This window comes from Sinohyriopsis cumingii, chromosome 12 (assembly GCF_028554795.1).
Source record: "Sinohyriopsis cumingii isolate HCF-2022 chromosome 12, ASM2855479v2, whole genome shotgun sequence".
Classification (NCBI taxonomy): Eukaryota; Metazoa; Mollusca; class Bivalvia; order Unionida; family Unionidae; genus Sinohyriopsis; species Sinohyriopsis cumingii.
In genome coordinates this window covers 90,388,104-90,400,767 of record NC_142972.1, presented here as the reverse complement: position 1 = coordinate 90,400,767, position 12,664 = coordinate 90,388,104, and the positions used below count along the sequence as shown (strand labels likewise).

The window sequence follows — 12,664 nt, the reverse complement described above, 5'->3', positions numbered from 1 at the left end:
CTTCCACAATATCTGAATCAGACAAGACCAAAATGCAAGATTATCACAGGAAGCAAGTGCAACTAATGAAAATTCATAAATTGGCAAGTTGTTTCAATTGCGAGATAAAAAATTTAACTTTACTTTGCTGAACTGCTTTATGATGTAATGAAGAAACATTAACATAATAAGGTTGTTGTCCTTCATTTAATACTTTTAATTCTAAAGTAATGTCAGAAACCATTGGTGGAAAAACACAGGCACTCAATTCAGGGAGAAACCTGTGATAGCACGCTTCCCAATTGTGCAAAAAAATCTTGTTGGTCTAATATAACATCAGCTAAATTTGGCATTTGCAATATGTTTTCTCTGATCTGAATTATAGTACATATTCAAATCTTATTTCAATATTTCTTAATCGCAACTCACTGTCACTGTCAATGAACACTATTGACCCAGTTGATGACATAATTTTAAAGCAAGTGTATGATTTGGATTTGGATTTGGGTCTTTGTTTTTAACGTAGCTTTAAAAATTTTTCAGTCATATCACCATGATGTCTGCAATGTGGCAGTTTATAGTGATGTCTAGCACTGGGGCATCATGCCGCAAACATGTAGCATGATGTCCCACCCAGTCACATTATCCTGACACCAGGCCGACCAGTCCTAACACTAACCTCTTAATGCCGAGCGCCAAGCGAGGCAGCTGTTAGTAACGTTTTTTTAAGTCTTTGGTATGACTCGGCCAGGGAACGAACCTACGACCTCCCGCATCCGAGGCGGACGCTCTAACCACTAGGCCACCGGAGCAGTGCAAGTCTATGAGGTTGCCACAAACATGGTTTACACATCAAGGGTGAGCACAAAGCTGACAGTAAACCCATGCCCTCTTTCGGCTAGGTTATCGGGAGAACTCACCTCTCAATAAAGTCATAACCAGAACTTTAGTTTACATTGAACATGTCTGACACACAACAACAAAAAAACATCGAAATCACATCATTATCATTTGTGAATGAAACAGGCATGCAATGAAAAAAAAATACTCAATTTCACAAATTTTTTCTAATCATTAAATCCAAATAAAATCTTTATCAGCACTGCTTCCACTAGGGTTGTGCTAAAGTATATAGAAGACAAAATTGTGATGGTAAAAATTTAATCAACCGATCTCATCAATGCATGGTTCATCACTTGCATCAACTCCAAAACATATATTGTAAACATTTCTTAAAGGCACATAAATGAATAAATGAACGAGTTTCTAGCCAAAGGCTTTACAGGGGATGCATTTGTAATAGCCAGTGTCTCACTAGTAAACACCATGACACTATAGTTCTTTCCACACAGCATCATGAATTGTATTTGTTACTCGCTATATTTTTAGGTACACATCACAAAATGTATTTAAAAGTACCTGATTTGTTTCACATGTAGTATTTAAAATGAATCAGGTATTTTTAGGTACTTTTAATGAAGCATAAATTTCTATTCCTTTTATTAACATCTATGAAACATGAAGAGTGTTTTAATTTGTATTATTTCATCTTGAATCAGATATCAAACCCTTGCAATTCATCAATGAAATGAGCTGACTCATTCAGGTGCAGTATTTTTACCATCAGTCACTGAACTAGCAGGGAAATGAAACTATAACAGCATGACAATAATATCTTGCCTTCATAAAGACTTTATTATTGGGAGGCCCCGAGTTACCAAGTGGTCAAAAGCGCTCTCCGTTATGGTTCACTGCCATTAACAAGACAAGATGGCCACTATCGCTTAACCGGCTTGAAGCAGCTGTTCCATTTTTATTGCCGTTTTCATGATATTTGTGCTTGTTGCCTGTTTTAATCTACATTATTGTGTTCATTATGTACGGGCTGTTCAGTTCGTACATGTTTCTTCATCTCCTTGTTTTGGAAATGAGAACAATTAGACTTTTTCTCAGCTGTCTTGCTCCACTGTTTTTGAACAAACCGCCATCATGTGATACTCACCTTTCAACCCGTTTATGCTATGATGGACCCTCATTAATTGCTTTAAATGATCACTCCTTGGCTCTCCACACACTGTGCTCAAGACTAAATGAACTGGGACTACATTCATCATTACCGAAATGTAAACAGAAGTGAAAAAAGAAACGTTTCAAAGCTGGCCGGCGTAGAACAGGAAGAATTCCAGTTATCTCCCTTATTTCGACTCAACAATTTTTAAACAAATTTGACCATTACTTTAGATAACCTAATTCAAATCCCTATTAATTCGTCAACTTTTGTGTCAACTATCCAGGAGATACCTCTGCGTATTGCATTATTCAATGCCCAGTCAGTAGGACCACAGGAAAAACACAGAAATAGTTAATTTTATTAACGACCAGAATAATGACGTCTTTTTCCTGACAGAAACACAGCTACAAACATCAGGCGATGAGCCCAAGTGGGCGGATCTAACACCCACTGGTTACTCCATTAAGTCGTTCACCCGTAATTCTCGCGGAAGTGGAATTGCTGTCATCACAAAGAACTCCAGGATAAAACATCTTAAACACACCACAACATTCAATTTCGACCACACATCATTTGAACTAGTCCAAACCACACTCACACTGGAGAAAAGGTCAGTCCATTGTTTCTGCCTATACCACCCTCCTCCTAGTAGAAAAAACAAGCTGGCTGACTCTCTTTTTGGAGCAGTTTCCGAATCTCCTGGACAACAGAAATTTGATAGGTGGCAGCCTGATTATTCTTGGAGATTTCAACTTTCACTCTGACTGTCCCGGAAACCCAAATACATCAAAACTCAGATTCCATTAATGTTTTCAACCTCAAACAGTCAGTTAATCAACCTACCCATAAATATGGTCACATTTTAGACTGGGTTCTTCACAGACCTGACGATAACATTCTACGGTCCTCCCTGGTATCCCATGACCTTGCATCAGATCACCTCTGCATTATATGCCATCTTGATGTATCAGACCCTAACCCTCCACCTTTATCTGCTACTAAGAGAAACCTCTGTATGATAAATAGAACCAAACTAATGCATGACATCCAAGCTAACCTAACAATTTGCTTACCTCCTACCACACAACAACTCGATACCTGACTGCGTTCACTGCTTGACAAACATGCACCAGCTACCAAGTGCAGAGTATCAATTCAAAAGTGTTCTCAATGGTATACAGTGTTAGGTACCAGCTTCGCACTGCTAAAAGAGACCGCCATAAAGCTGAGAGGCATAGCTGCCAACCTTCCAGGCTCACAATTAGTGAAAATAGGGATAAAAAGTCGTGAATTTGGACATGAATTCGTGAAAAATACCATGACAATAACTCCATCCACTCCGACCATCAATACTATACTATATCAAGTTTGCAAAATAAAAATAAAACACTACATATATGCAGAAATATTTATTTATCAAGACATGATAATGTGGCAGACTTGAACTTCCTCAACTGCTTGATCGTAAATTTGTTTTCTAAACAGTTCCGACTTCTTGGGGACTAAAATTGCTGACAAATTTTCTGCAGCTAAGGAGGCCCTAAAGTCTGTCTTATTTTTCCTCACTAAAGAAAATACTCTTTCGTTGTCACTGTTGCTGTGAGGAATGCACAGGAGCTGCAGCATTTTTTGTTCTTCCACGGGAAAATATGGAAGTGATTTTCGAGTCCGGGAACGTCTGTCAGAACAAATGTTTAGCATGGTCTCCAGCTGATAAAGGTAGATTGTGTTCGACAAGAAAACTCACAAATAATGCTTCAGCGTTGGTAGCCTGCAGGTCTTCCGCCAATGGTTTAAAATATTCCAGAGCTGAAATATGCGAATTCTTAATTTTCCCAACTTCTGTGTGTTTTTTGCAACCAACATTCTTCCTCACATCGTCTCTGTTATGGCACACTGAGTGCAAAAAGTATGAATGAATATCAATGTTTAATGGCAGAATGCACGGCCAATTTTTGATATATTCCAAATTAAACATCACTTTTTGAGTAATACAATTCTTTTTCCTTGGTGAAGACATTTTCAAGATCTTACATGCGATGCTGAACAGTAACTAAAATCAGTGTTTTGACGCATGCGCGGTGCAAATTTCCGGTCAGGCCCCAGTTTCTCTCTAAAGCATTTGAAAAACTACTCTTATACATAATGATTAAAATAGGCTAAAATGCTTGCTACCGGGCCAAATGTAATAATCGGCTGTAGATCTACTAATGTGGTGACCAGCAGTACCAGACCATTTCGGCAACTGCGAATATCACGACTAGTGCTTAACGGGAAATCGGTTATTTTATTAAGATTTAAAATAATTGAGGATTGGAAAATTCGTGAATTTTTAGCTTACGGCGTGAATCCTTGAATCGCTGAAAAAGTCGTAAAATTCACACCAAATTCCTGAGGGTTGGCAGCTATGGGGAGGCTTTGGCTTTCCACCAGACTCACTATTCATAAGCAAATCTATAAAGCTGCTAAGAAGAATGTCACAAATATAGTCCATGCAGTGAAATCAGCCCATTGCACTACTAAGATCATGCAATGTTCCAGCTGCAAAGAGCTCTTCAAGATTACTAACAAGCTAATGTCAAGGAACAAATCTACACCACTTCCAACTACTTTCTCTCCAGTCGACCTTCCGGATCTGTTTGCAAATTACTTCCATGACAAAGTACAAACCATTACAGATAAGCTTGACACCACAATTTCAACCGACTCGACGTCCCATACAGTTGGGATACAGAATCTGAGCGGCAACCATTAGCAGCATTTGAACCTGTCTCTACGGATTTCGTACATACAATCCTGATGAAGAGTGCACCAAAGTCATGTGAACTTGATCCAATTCCAATATCACTGCTGCTTGAGTGCTTAGATCCAGTATTGCCTTCATTAACTGATGTTATTAATACCTCTCTCTCATCCGGGGAATTCCCATCATTTTTCAAAACTACCATTGTAAAGCCTCTGCTGAAGAAACCAACATTACACTATAACGAGTTAAAGAACTACTGCCCAGTTTCTAATCTCCTGTTCATACAAAAAATCTTTGAAAAGGTTGTTCTATCCCAGCTTGTATCTCATCTGAATTCAAACAGCCTTTTTAGCAATGTACAATCTGCATATCGCCCTTGCCACAGTATTGAAATTACTCTTCTAAAAGTAGTTAATGATATGCTCTCTGCGTTGGATAGTGGAAAGATTAGTCCTCACCCTCCTTGACTTATCTGCAGCATTTGACACAACAGACCATGATATATTACTTCACCGTCTCCAGTATGTATTTGGCATTCATGATACAGCCTTATTGTGGTTCGAGTCCTACTTGGTCAATGGGACATAAATCGTGTCTGCAAATGGAATACACTCCAGCCCAGTTGATCTCTGTTGTGGTGTTCCACAGGGGTCTGTTCTTGGATCTTTGAATCTATACACTCAGCCACTCTCAAGTGTCATAGATCATCATCCTGTGTCTCACCAATTGTACGCTGATGACACCGAAATATACAAATCTAGCCACCCAACTGAAATTGATGCTACCATCCAAGGCGTAGAGAGGTGCATTTCTGATGTGAAATCATGGATGACATGTAACAAGCTGCAGATGAATGATGATAAAACTGAGGCCATTCTGATCACAACACAAAGAATAAACATCAGCAACACCAACATTAAATTCACACAATCAGTACAAAACCTAGGTGTTACTCTGGACAGTACTCTCACATTGCACCAACATGTCATGAACATATGCAAGGCAGCATATCTTGAGCTGAGACGCATCAGCTTCATTCGCAAATATCTTTCAGTTGATGCCGCTAAAACACTTGTGATTTCATTAGTACTTTCAAGACTGGACTATTGTAACTCAATTCTGTCTGGTTCATATCAATATCTGCTCCATTAACTTCAAAACACAGCCACGCGGATCATACTTAAAGTACCACGATCAGAGCACACCTCCCCGCTGCTCTGTACCCTACACTGGCTATCCATTTGATCCAGAATCAAACACAAAATTTGTTCTCTGTACTACGTTTCACTGTCTGACTCTAGTCCAACATACCTATCTGACCTCACCCATGTGTACACACCAGCAAGATACTTATGTTCCTCTTCTGACAATCGTATACTCAATTTTCCCACTATGAAAACAAAGTCATATGGACAGTGTTCTTTTGCATACCAGGGCCCAGCAACGTGGAATGAATTGCCCACTGAACTTAGACACAAAGACACAGTGATTACATTCAAGCAGCAGGGAAGTCGTACAGACCAGGTGGCACAGACTAAAATAACCCTCCCAAACAAACTTTCTCCGTAGAAGCCTCAGAAAACAAAAATAAACCTTCCTGCGCAAATTAATCCACGAAAATTCGACCCGAAGTGCATTTTCGGACATAAAAAAAACAGCATTTTTTTTTGGGGGGGGGGGTATTGTAAAATTTGTTTGTGATTGCAAATTCGGACTGCGGATATTAATTTTATTTCACAATAAAACAATATCTTTGAAAATAAGATGAGCCGGAAAACTAGCACAGTTGGAGAACCTCATTCTGCTAGATTAGCGCGAGAGCAATTAGCGGCATTAAAGAAGTTCATTCCGACGAAGCGATTATTTAAGAGAAATGTTCGTGGTTACGAAGATATGCAACATGGAATTTCCGAAACTTCGGCAAAATGGTTGAAGCCAGTGACCGGAACAATTGAACAAGTTGTATATGGCGACGAAAAAGATCCAGATACCAGGAAACGCGGAATCTTTCCTATGTTGAAAGGTATTGAGGAGCAATCACGAACATTACCCGAGCGATTAGCAATAGCAGCAGCGGCGCAACAACTTGCAATTGCTGATGGAGGACAACCTGGAGGAAAAAAACCTGGAGGAGGAAAACCTTTAATGATAAAAGGAAAGTTTAATATTGAGAATTTAAGAGAAAATTTTACCGAGGAGGGATGGGAGATGATATCGCGACCTCTCTCGGCACTGTATACTATAGAACAAATTGGTGATTTTGCGGAAAATTATTTTAGCGATCGAAATGAATATTTGACTCCAATAGGAAAAAAAAGATATGGGACTCGTGATAATTGGTACAGCATGGTATATAAAGTTTATACGGGAAAAACACATGTGAGTGTAGTAACGGATCCACGTTACAGAAGATTTTTAGAAGCGGCAAGAGATACACAAAGATTTAATAAGCAAGTGGCGGAAGAAAGAAAACAACAGGAGAAGGAAGAAAAAAATCTAGAGAAAGAAAGAAAACAACAGGAGAAGAAGGAAAAAACTAAAAAACGAGGAAGAAAAGCAGCACCACAGGAAGATATTCAACCGCAGGAACCAATAATTCAACCAGAGGAATTAGGAGCTAGACCAAAGGAAGATATTCCACCACAGAAAAAAGAAAGAAAATCGAAAAAGAAAAAAGATCAGAGTGATGAACCGATAATTGTTCCCGAACATATATTATCACCGGCTAGTAGTTTGTTTACAATTAATCCTAAAATATCTGCTAGAAATTATTTGGATGAAAAAATGCTGCATTTAACCCGCAACTATGATTCAGTAGTTCAGATGGCTGCGGATAATTCTCCGGAAAATAAAAGATTACTTTTGCGAAAAGATATTGATGTTGATAAAATTGAAGAAATTGATTGGCTAGCAATAATGTATTTTGGTAGTTTAGAAAAACCAATAATATATGATGATGAAAATTTTGGAAAATTTTCATCAGATGTTATTAAATACAGATTTTCGAGTGCGAGAAAGACAATTTCGCCACCTAAAAGTAAAAGTTCGTCACCCAAAAGTAAAAGTTCGTCACCTAAAGATAAAGGTTCACCGCCTAAAAGTGATAGTCCTGAATCATTCCCTTTTGAACCTCACCACTCTCCTCTTCTCTCTCCCACATTATATCCAAGGGAACCTTCTGCATTCCCCTCTTGGCGACCCCCACCTGTGGAACCAACAGCGTCAAACTACAGGGGTCCCACTGAAAAACCATTAAGATGGGGAATTGACCCCGGGGAGGGTAAAACACTTAGGGGCGGTTCTCCTTCACCTCCACCAGAAATATATTTACCACTGACGTCGTCGTCTAGTTCGTCAGGAGAAGTATTTGAGGATCCAGAAAAAAAAACAGGAAGCGGATATTCAGTTTGCCCTGACAGTGTTGTCAATGATGTATCTCGCCTCGAAGTATTAATCGGAGGAAAACGAGCCGGAAATAACTCCCGTGAGATAGTCAACGAAGCATCAGATATTTGTCAGCGATTATTTCGTGGTGGTATCATTAATTCTCACATTTATAAAGAGTTTGTCGATGAACTCATCGATTAAATCAACACAATTGAAATAATATGATTGTTCATAAACATCAACGCAGACCTAATCAGGTCCGCATAATAAACTCTCGATTGCCAGTATACAAATATATTCACGGTAATGGATTTGGCGATATCATTGGAAGTCTTGTCACGCGAGTAATACCTAAAATTGGACCAATGGTAAAACAACTAGGATTAAAAGCAATAGGAAAGATAGGTGAGACTGCTGTTTCTGGTATTGGTAATTTGGCTAGTAAAGGCTTCAACGCTATCAAAAATAAAATATTAAGTTTAGTACGTAAAAAACAACCCGTCAAATTACCCATTACCAGCGAAATGCCACCTGAAGTCAGTAAGGCTATAAATGATGCGGCAAATAAAAAAATAAATGATCTAGCACAGGAAGCTGCTATAACAAATCTAGCGCAGGAAGTTGCTAATACAAATCTAGCACAGGATGTTGCTAAGAAAAATCTTGTAAATACAAGTTTCATTTCAGGCAGCGGTCTTCGTTTTAGACGATATTATTAATAATAAATGTTTGCACAAGTGTCAAATGAAGTATTTGATATGGACGAGCCAGTAGGTAGGGATACATCAGTGCGAGATTTCCAGTATTTCTCGTACGAGGTAGTTGAGCCAGATTCAAGAAATCGGAAGGAAATTCAAGTCCACGATACAACAAGATATTTTCTTCCATCTGAGGCGTATATCGAATTTGTTGGTAAAATTGTTAGAGCCAACGATACCAACTTTGGAGCAGATTTTAAAGTTGGATTTGTCAATAACGGCATTATGTCATTATTCAAGAGTGCCACTTACATGATCGATGGAAAAGAGATTGAGTCAATCACGAATAATGTTGATATAGCAACGACGATCATAGGATTAGCAAGATACTCGGATGATTTTACCAGATCAGCCGGTCCTAGTATGATGTTTGCCAAGGATAATTCTAATGAAGCTGAACATAATCGGTATAACATCGCTATACCAATGGATGCAGCTGGTGCTAATCCAGCCACCCAGATGGCTTTAATAACTGGCGTCAATGACAATTACAATCTCGGATTTGCCACGCGAAAACTTATGTTGGTTGGTCCGAGTTTAAGATTTTCCTGCGCAATTCCGTTATCTCATATTTTTGGATTTTGCAGACATTTCAGAAAAGTTATTTACGGAGCGAAGCATACGATATCTTTCGTTCGAGATGTCAATGATGACAGAGCCATCTGGCGAGGTTTAAGTGCAGATCCCCTTGATATCGGCAAAGTTGTCCTTGAAAGAATTACCTTGTGGATGCCAGCAATAACACCATCGATGATCATTGAAGAAAAATTATTATCATTTATGAATCAAGGTGGAAAATCCGTTATGTCCTGGCTGACAACTATGACTGACTCCTACGATATTGATATTAACGGAATATTTACCTGGCGAATTGCTTCACAACAAGGTTCTTCCGCACCTAGACATATCTTTGTTGCCCTTCAATCTGTAGATAGAAATGATCAACTGCATAGTCACATGATATTTGATCGATTTGGGGCAACAAACGTATCGTTGAGAATAAACGGCCAACAAGAGCCATCCGAGCAAATAGCCATCGATTATGCCACCAATTCTACGGCACGTGCATATCATCGATTACTAAGTTTTATGGGACGCGATCAAAATATTGATACCGGATTGCAAATATCACAACTAGATTTTAATACACTCTATCCTATCTATTATTTTTCCCTGGAACATCTTGATTTGGTAAAGCAGTCGGTTGTCGATATTCATTTCAAAGCCAGAATTAACACAGGAGGACCAGCAAGAGCAATCGCGGTTATTCTTAGTGATAGAACGATGATCCTAGAAGGTATTAGTGGAAGAATGAGAGTCATCGACGCGCCCGTAGAAAACATGTGATAAATTCTAAATTTAGATAAAGTGATTATTAATATGCCATACGATCACGTCAGTGTAACTCTGACCCCCGGTCAGGTGAAAAAGCTTCAATCGGCAACAACAGCGCGACGAGGTTTAAGTTTAACCTTAAAAAATAATCAACTTCACGGTGGACCTAACAAACTATCGTTAACTAAAAATCAACACGGACATTTCACCAGAGCCAGATCAGCAAATACTGGTATTCGCCTGAATCTCTCAATAGGAGCAATCAGAGATATGATCAAAGTAGGTGGTATTTTTCCTTTATTCGCCGCTATTCCAGGATTAATAGCTGCAGCGGCTCCCATGATTGCAAAGGCAGTAGGATTAGGTGCACTTGGTGGGATGGGTACCGTATTAGGAAAAAAGATCGTCGGAGGAAGATATCGCAAAAAAAAGGGAGGGATATTCCCTCTTCTCCCCCTTCTCACAAAATTGATGCAACCGCAACAAGGATTAGGACTTTACCTAAGACGTCCCCCGTACGGATCCGGTCTAAGTCGAGCCTACCAGCCTCAAATTTAGATTTAATAAGTGAAGCAAAAAAAAAGAAAATAAAATTTTTCAGGGGCGTATTTATGCGAGATCAACTACCAGATAAACCAAATCTCACCGAGACAGGAATAATAAATCTTGATAAAAATTCTGGTCCTGGCACTCACTGGGTTGCTTACGCGATTAATCCTCGCGAAGTTATTTACTTCGACTCATACGGATTAGCACCACCAAATGAATTTATCAAATACGTGTCAAAACTAAAACTTCCGGTTTGGTATTCAACGCTTCCAACACAAACATTAGCAGATCCACCAATATGCGGCCCGGAGTCAATTAATGTCCTTGATGCAATTTCAAAATCATCCAATCCTTATCGCAAAATTTTATTTGAATATACCGTAGATAAATATCATGGTTGACATTTACGGTAGGTCTCTCTTTAGGAAAGAAAAAAAAGACGCAGTCGACATCGATACATCAAAGTTTGCAACCAAGAGCGATATTAACAATCTTTTATCGCTGTCAGAGGTGGATCCTGGCGAAGTTGCTGTATTTCAAAATGCAGAAGGGCGATTACAAACTAGCAACGTCAAAATAACTGATATAATCAAGCGAGACGAATACCGCGATCACATTAGTCAATTTACTCCACAATCGGAGATGGTATTAAAATCTATTGCTGATATCGCCGATATTATAGCAAAGTTACCCCTGAAGGCCGATAAAGCATTACACGACGATCTTCAGGATAGAATGACAAAAAGACTTAACAGGCTAAATAACGACCTTAAAAAACTTGACGATGCTTTAGATAAATTTAGCAAAAAATTTGACGAGAATATAAAAACATCCAGTGATACTTCCTCCGCATCAGATAAAAAAGCCGATCAAGCAACACATGACGATCTTAGCGAGAAAATAAAAAAAATCAACGAGGAAATTACTAATATTCTTACCGAAATTAACGAAGTAAATATCTCGATGAGTCAGAAAATCGATAAAACATCAATCGACGATCTCAACAAAAAAATAAAAAAAATCAACGAGGAAATTACTAATATTCTTGCCGAAATTAACGAAGTAAATATCTCGATGGGTCAGAAACCATCAATCGACGATCTCAACAAAAAAATCAACGAGGAAATTATTAAACTCGGTAATGTTGTTGTTCCTGAATTTACCAAGGGGATTAACGTGATGCAAGGACAAATAAAATCCATCAACGATGAAATTAACGTGGTACGTGAATTAGCGCGTCAAAAAGTCGATACATCAACGTACGACGGAGAAATTCGAGATTTAAACACGAAACTTCTTGCTGCAACAGCAAAAATTGATCAATCCGCCGATAAAACTGGTCACGCCACTGACGTAAAACAATTAGGTAGGGAAATTATCGAAACAACCACAAAAATTAACAATATCAACACAAAAATATCGTCAATGAACCTTGGAAGATTATCGCGAATTTCGATACCAGCGGAGGTAGAAACAAAAAATCTATCCTGCCATGTACCATTTGTGGTAGAGACACAAGAGGGGATATGGACACCCGAGAGTAACACATTTAGATTTAAACCGCCAATTACTGGAATATATCGAATATTTTTCTTCGCCTCGACAAAATTTAAAATAAAAGCCCCACGTGGCACCCACGACGAATATTTTAATTACTTTATGCCAGAAGGTTACGAGGTCACATTTGTGCTAGAACAACCAGATAGAACCAACATGGATCCATACGGTTATGTTATAATTTTCGAATTTTTATACGAATATAGGCAATTCCGCAATTGATATCGTAGATTAATAAATGACCGCATCGGATTACCGCTACAATCAGGCGCGATCATGGCAGGATTCGTTGCGAAAACAACTTGACGATTATCAGATAAAAATAAATAAATACCAGCGCAA

The 12,664-nt window shown here is 38.7% G+C and overlaps 1 protein-coding gene across 4 annotated transcripts in view; it reads right to left on the bottom strand.

Moving 5' to 3' along the window:
* LOC149786952 (AAC-rich mRNA AAC4 protein-like) overlaps nt 1-12,664 on the bottom strand; it is a 71,673-nt gene that overhangs the window by 49,804 nt on the left and 9,205 nt on the right. The window lies entirely within an intron of this gene.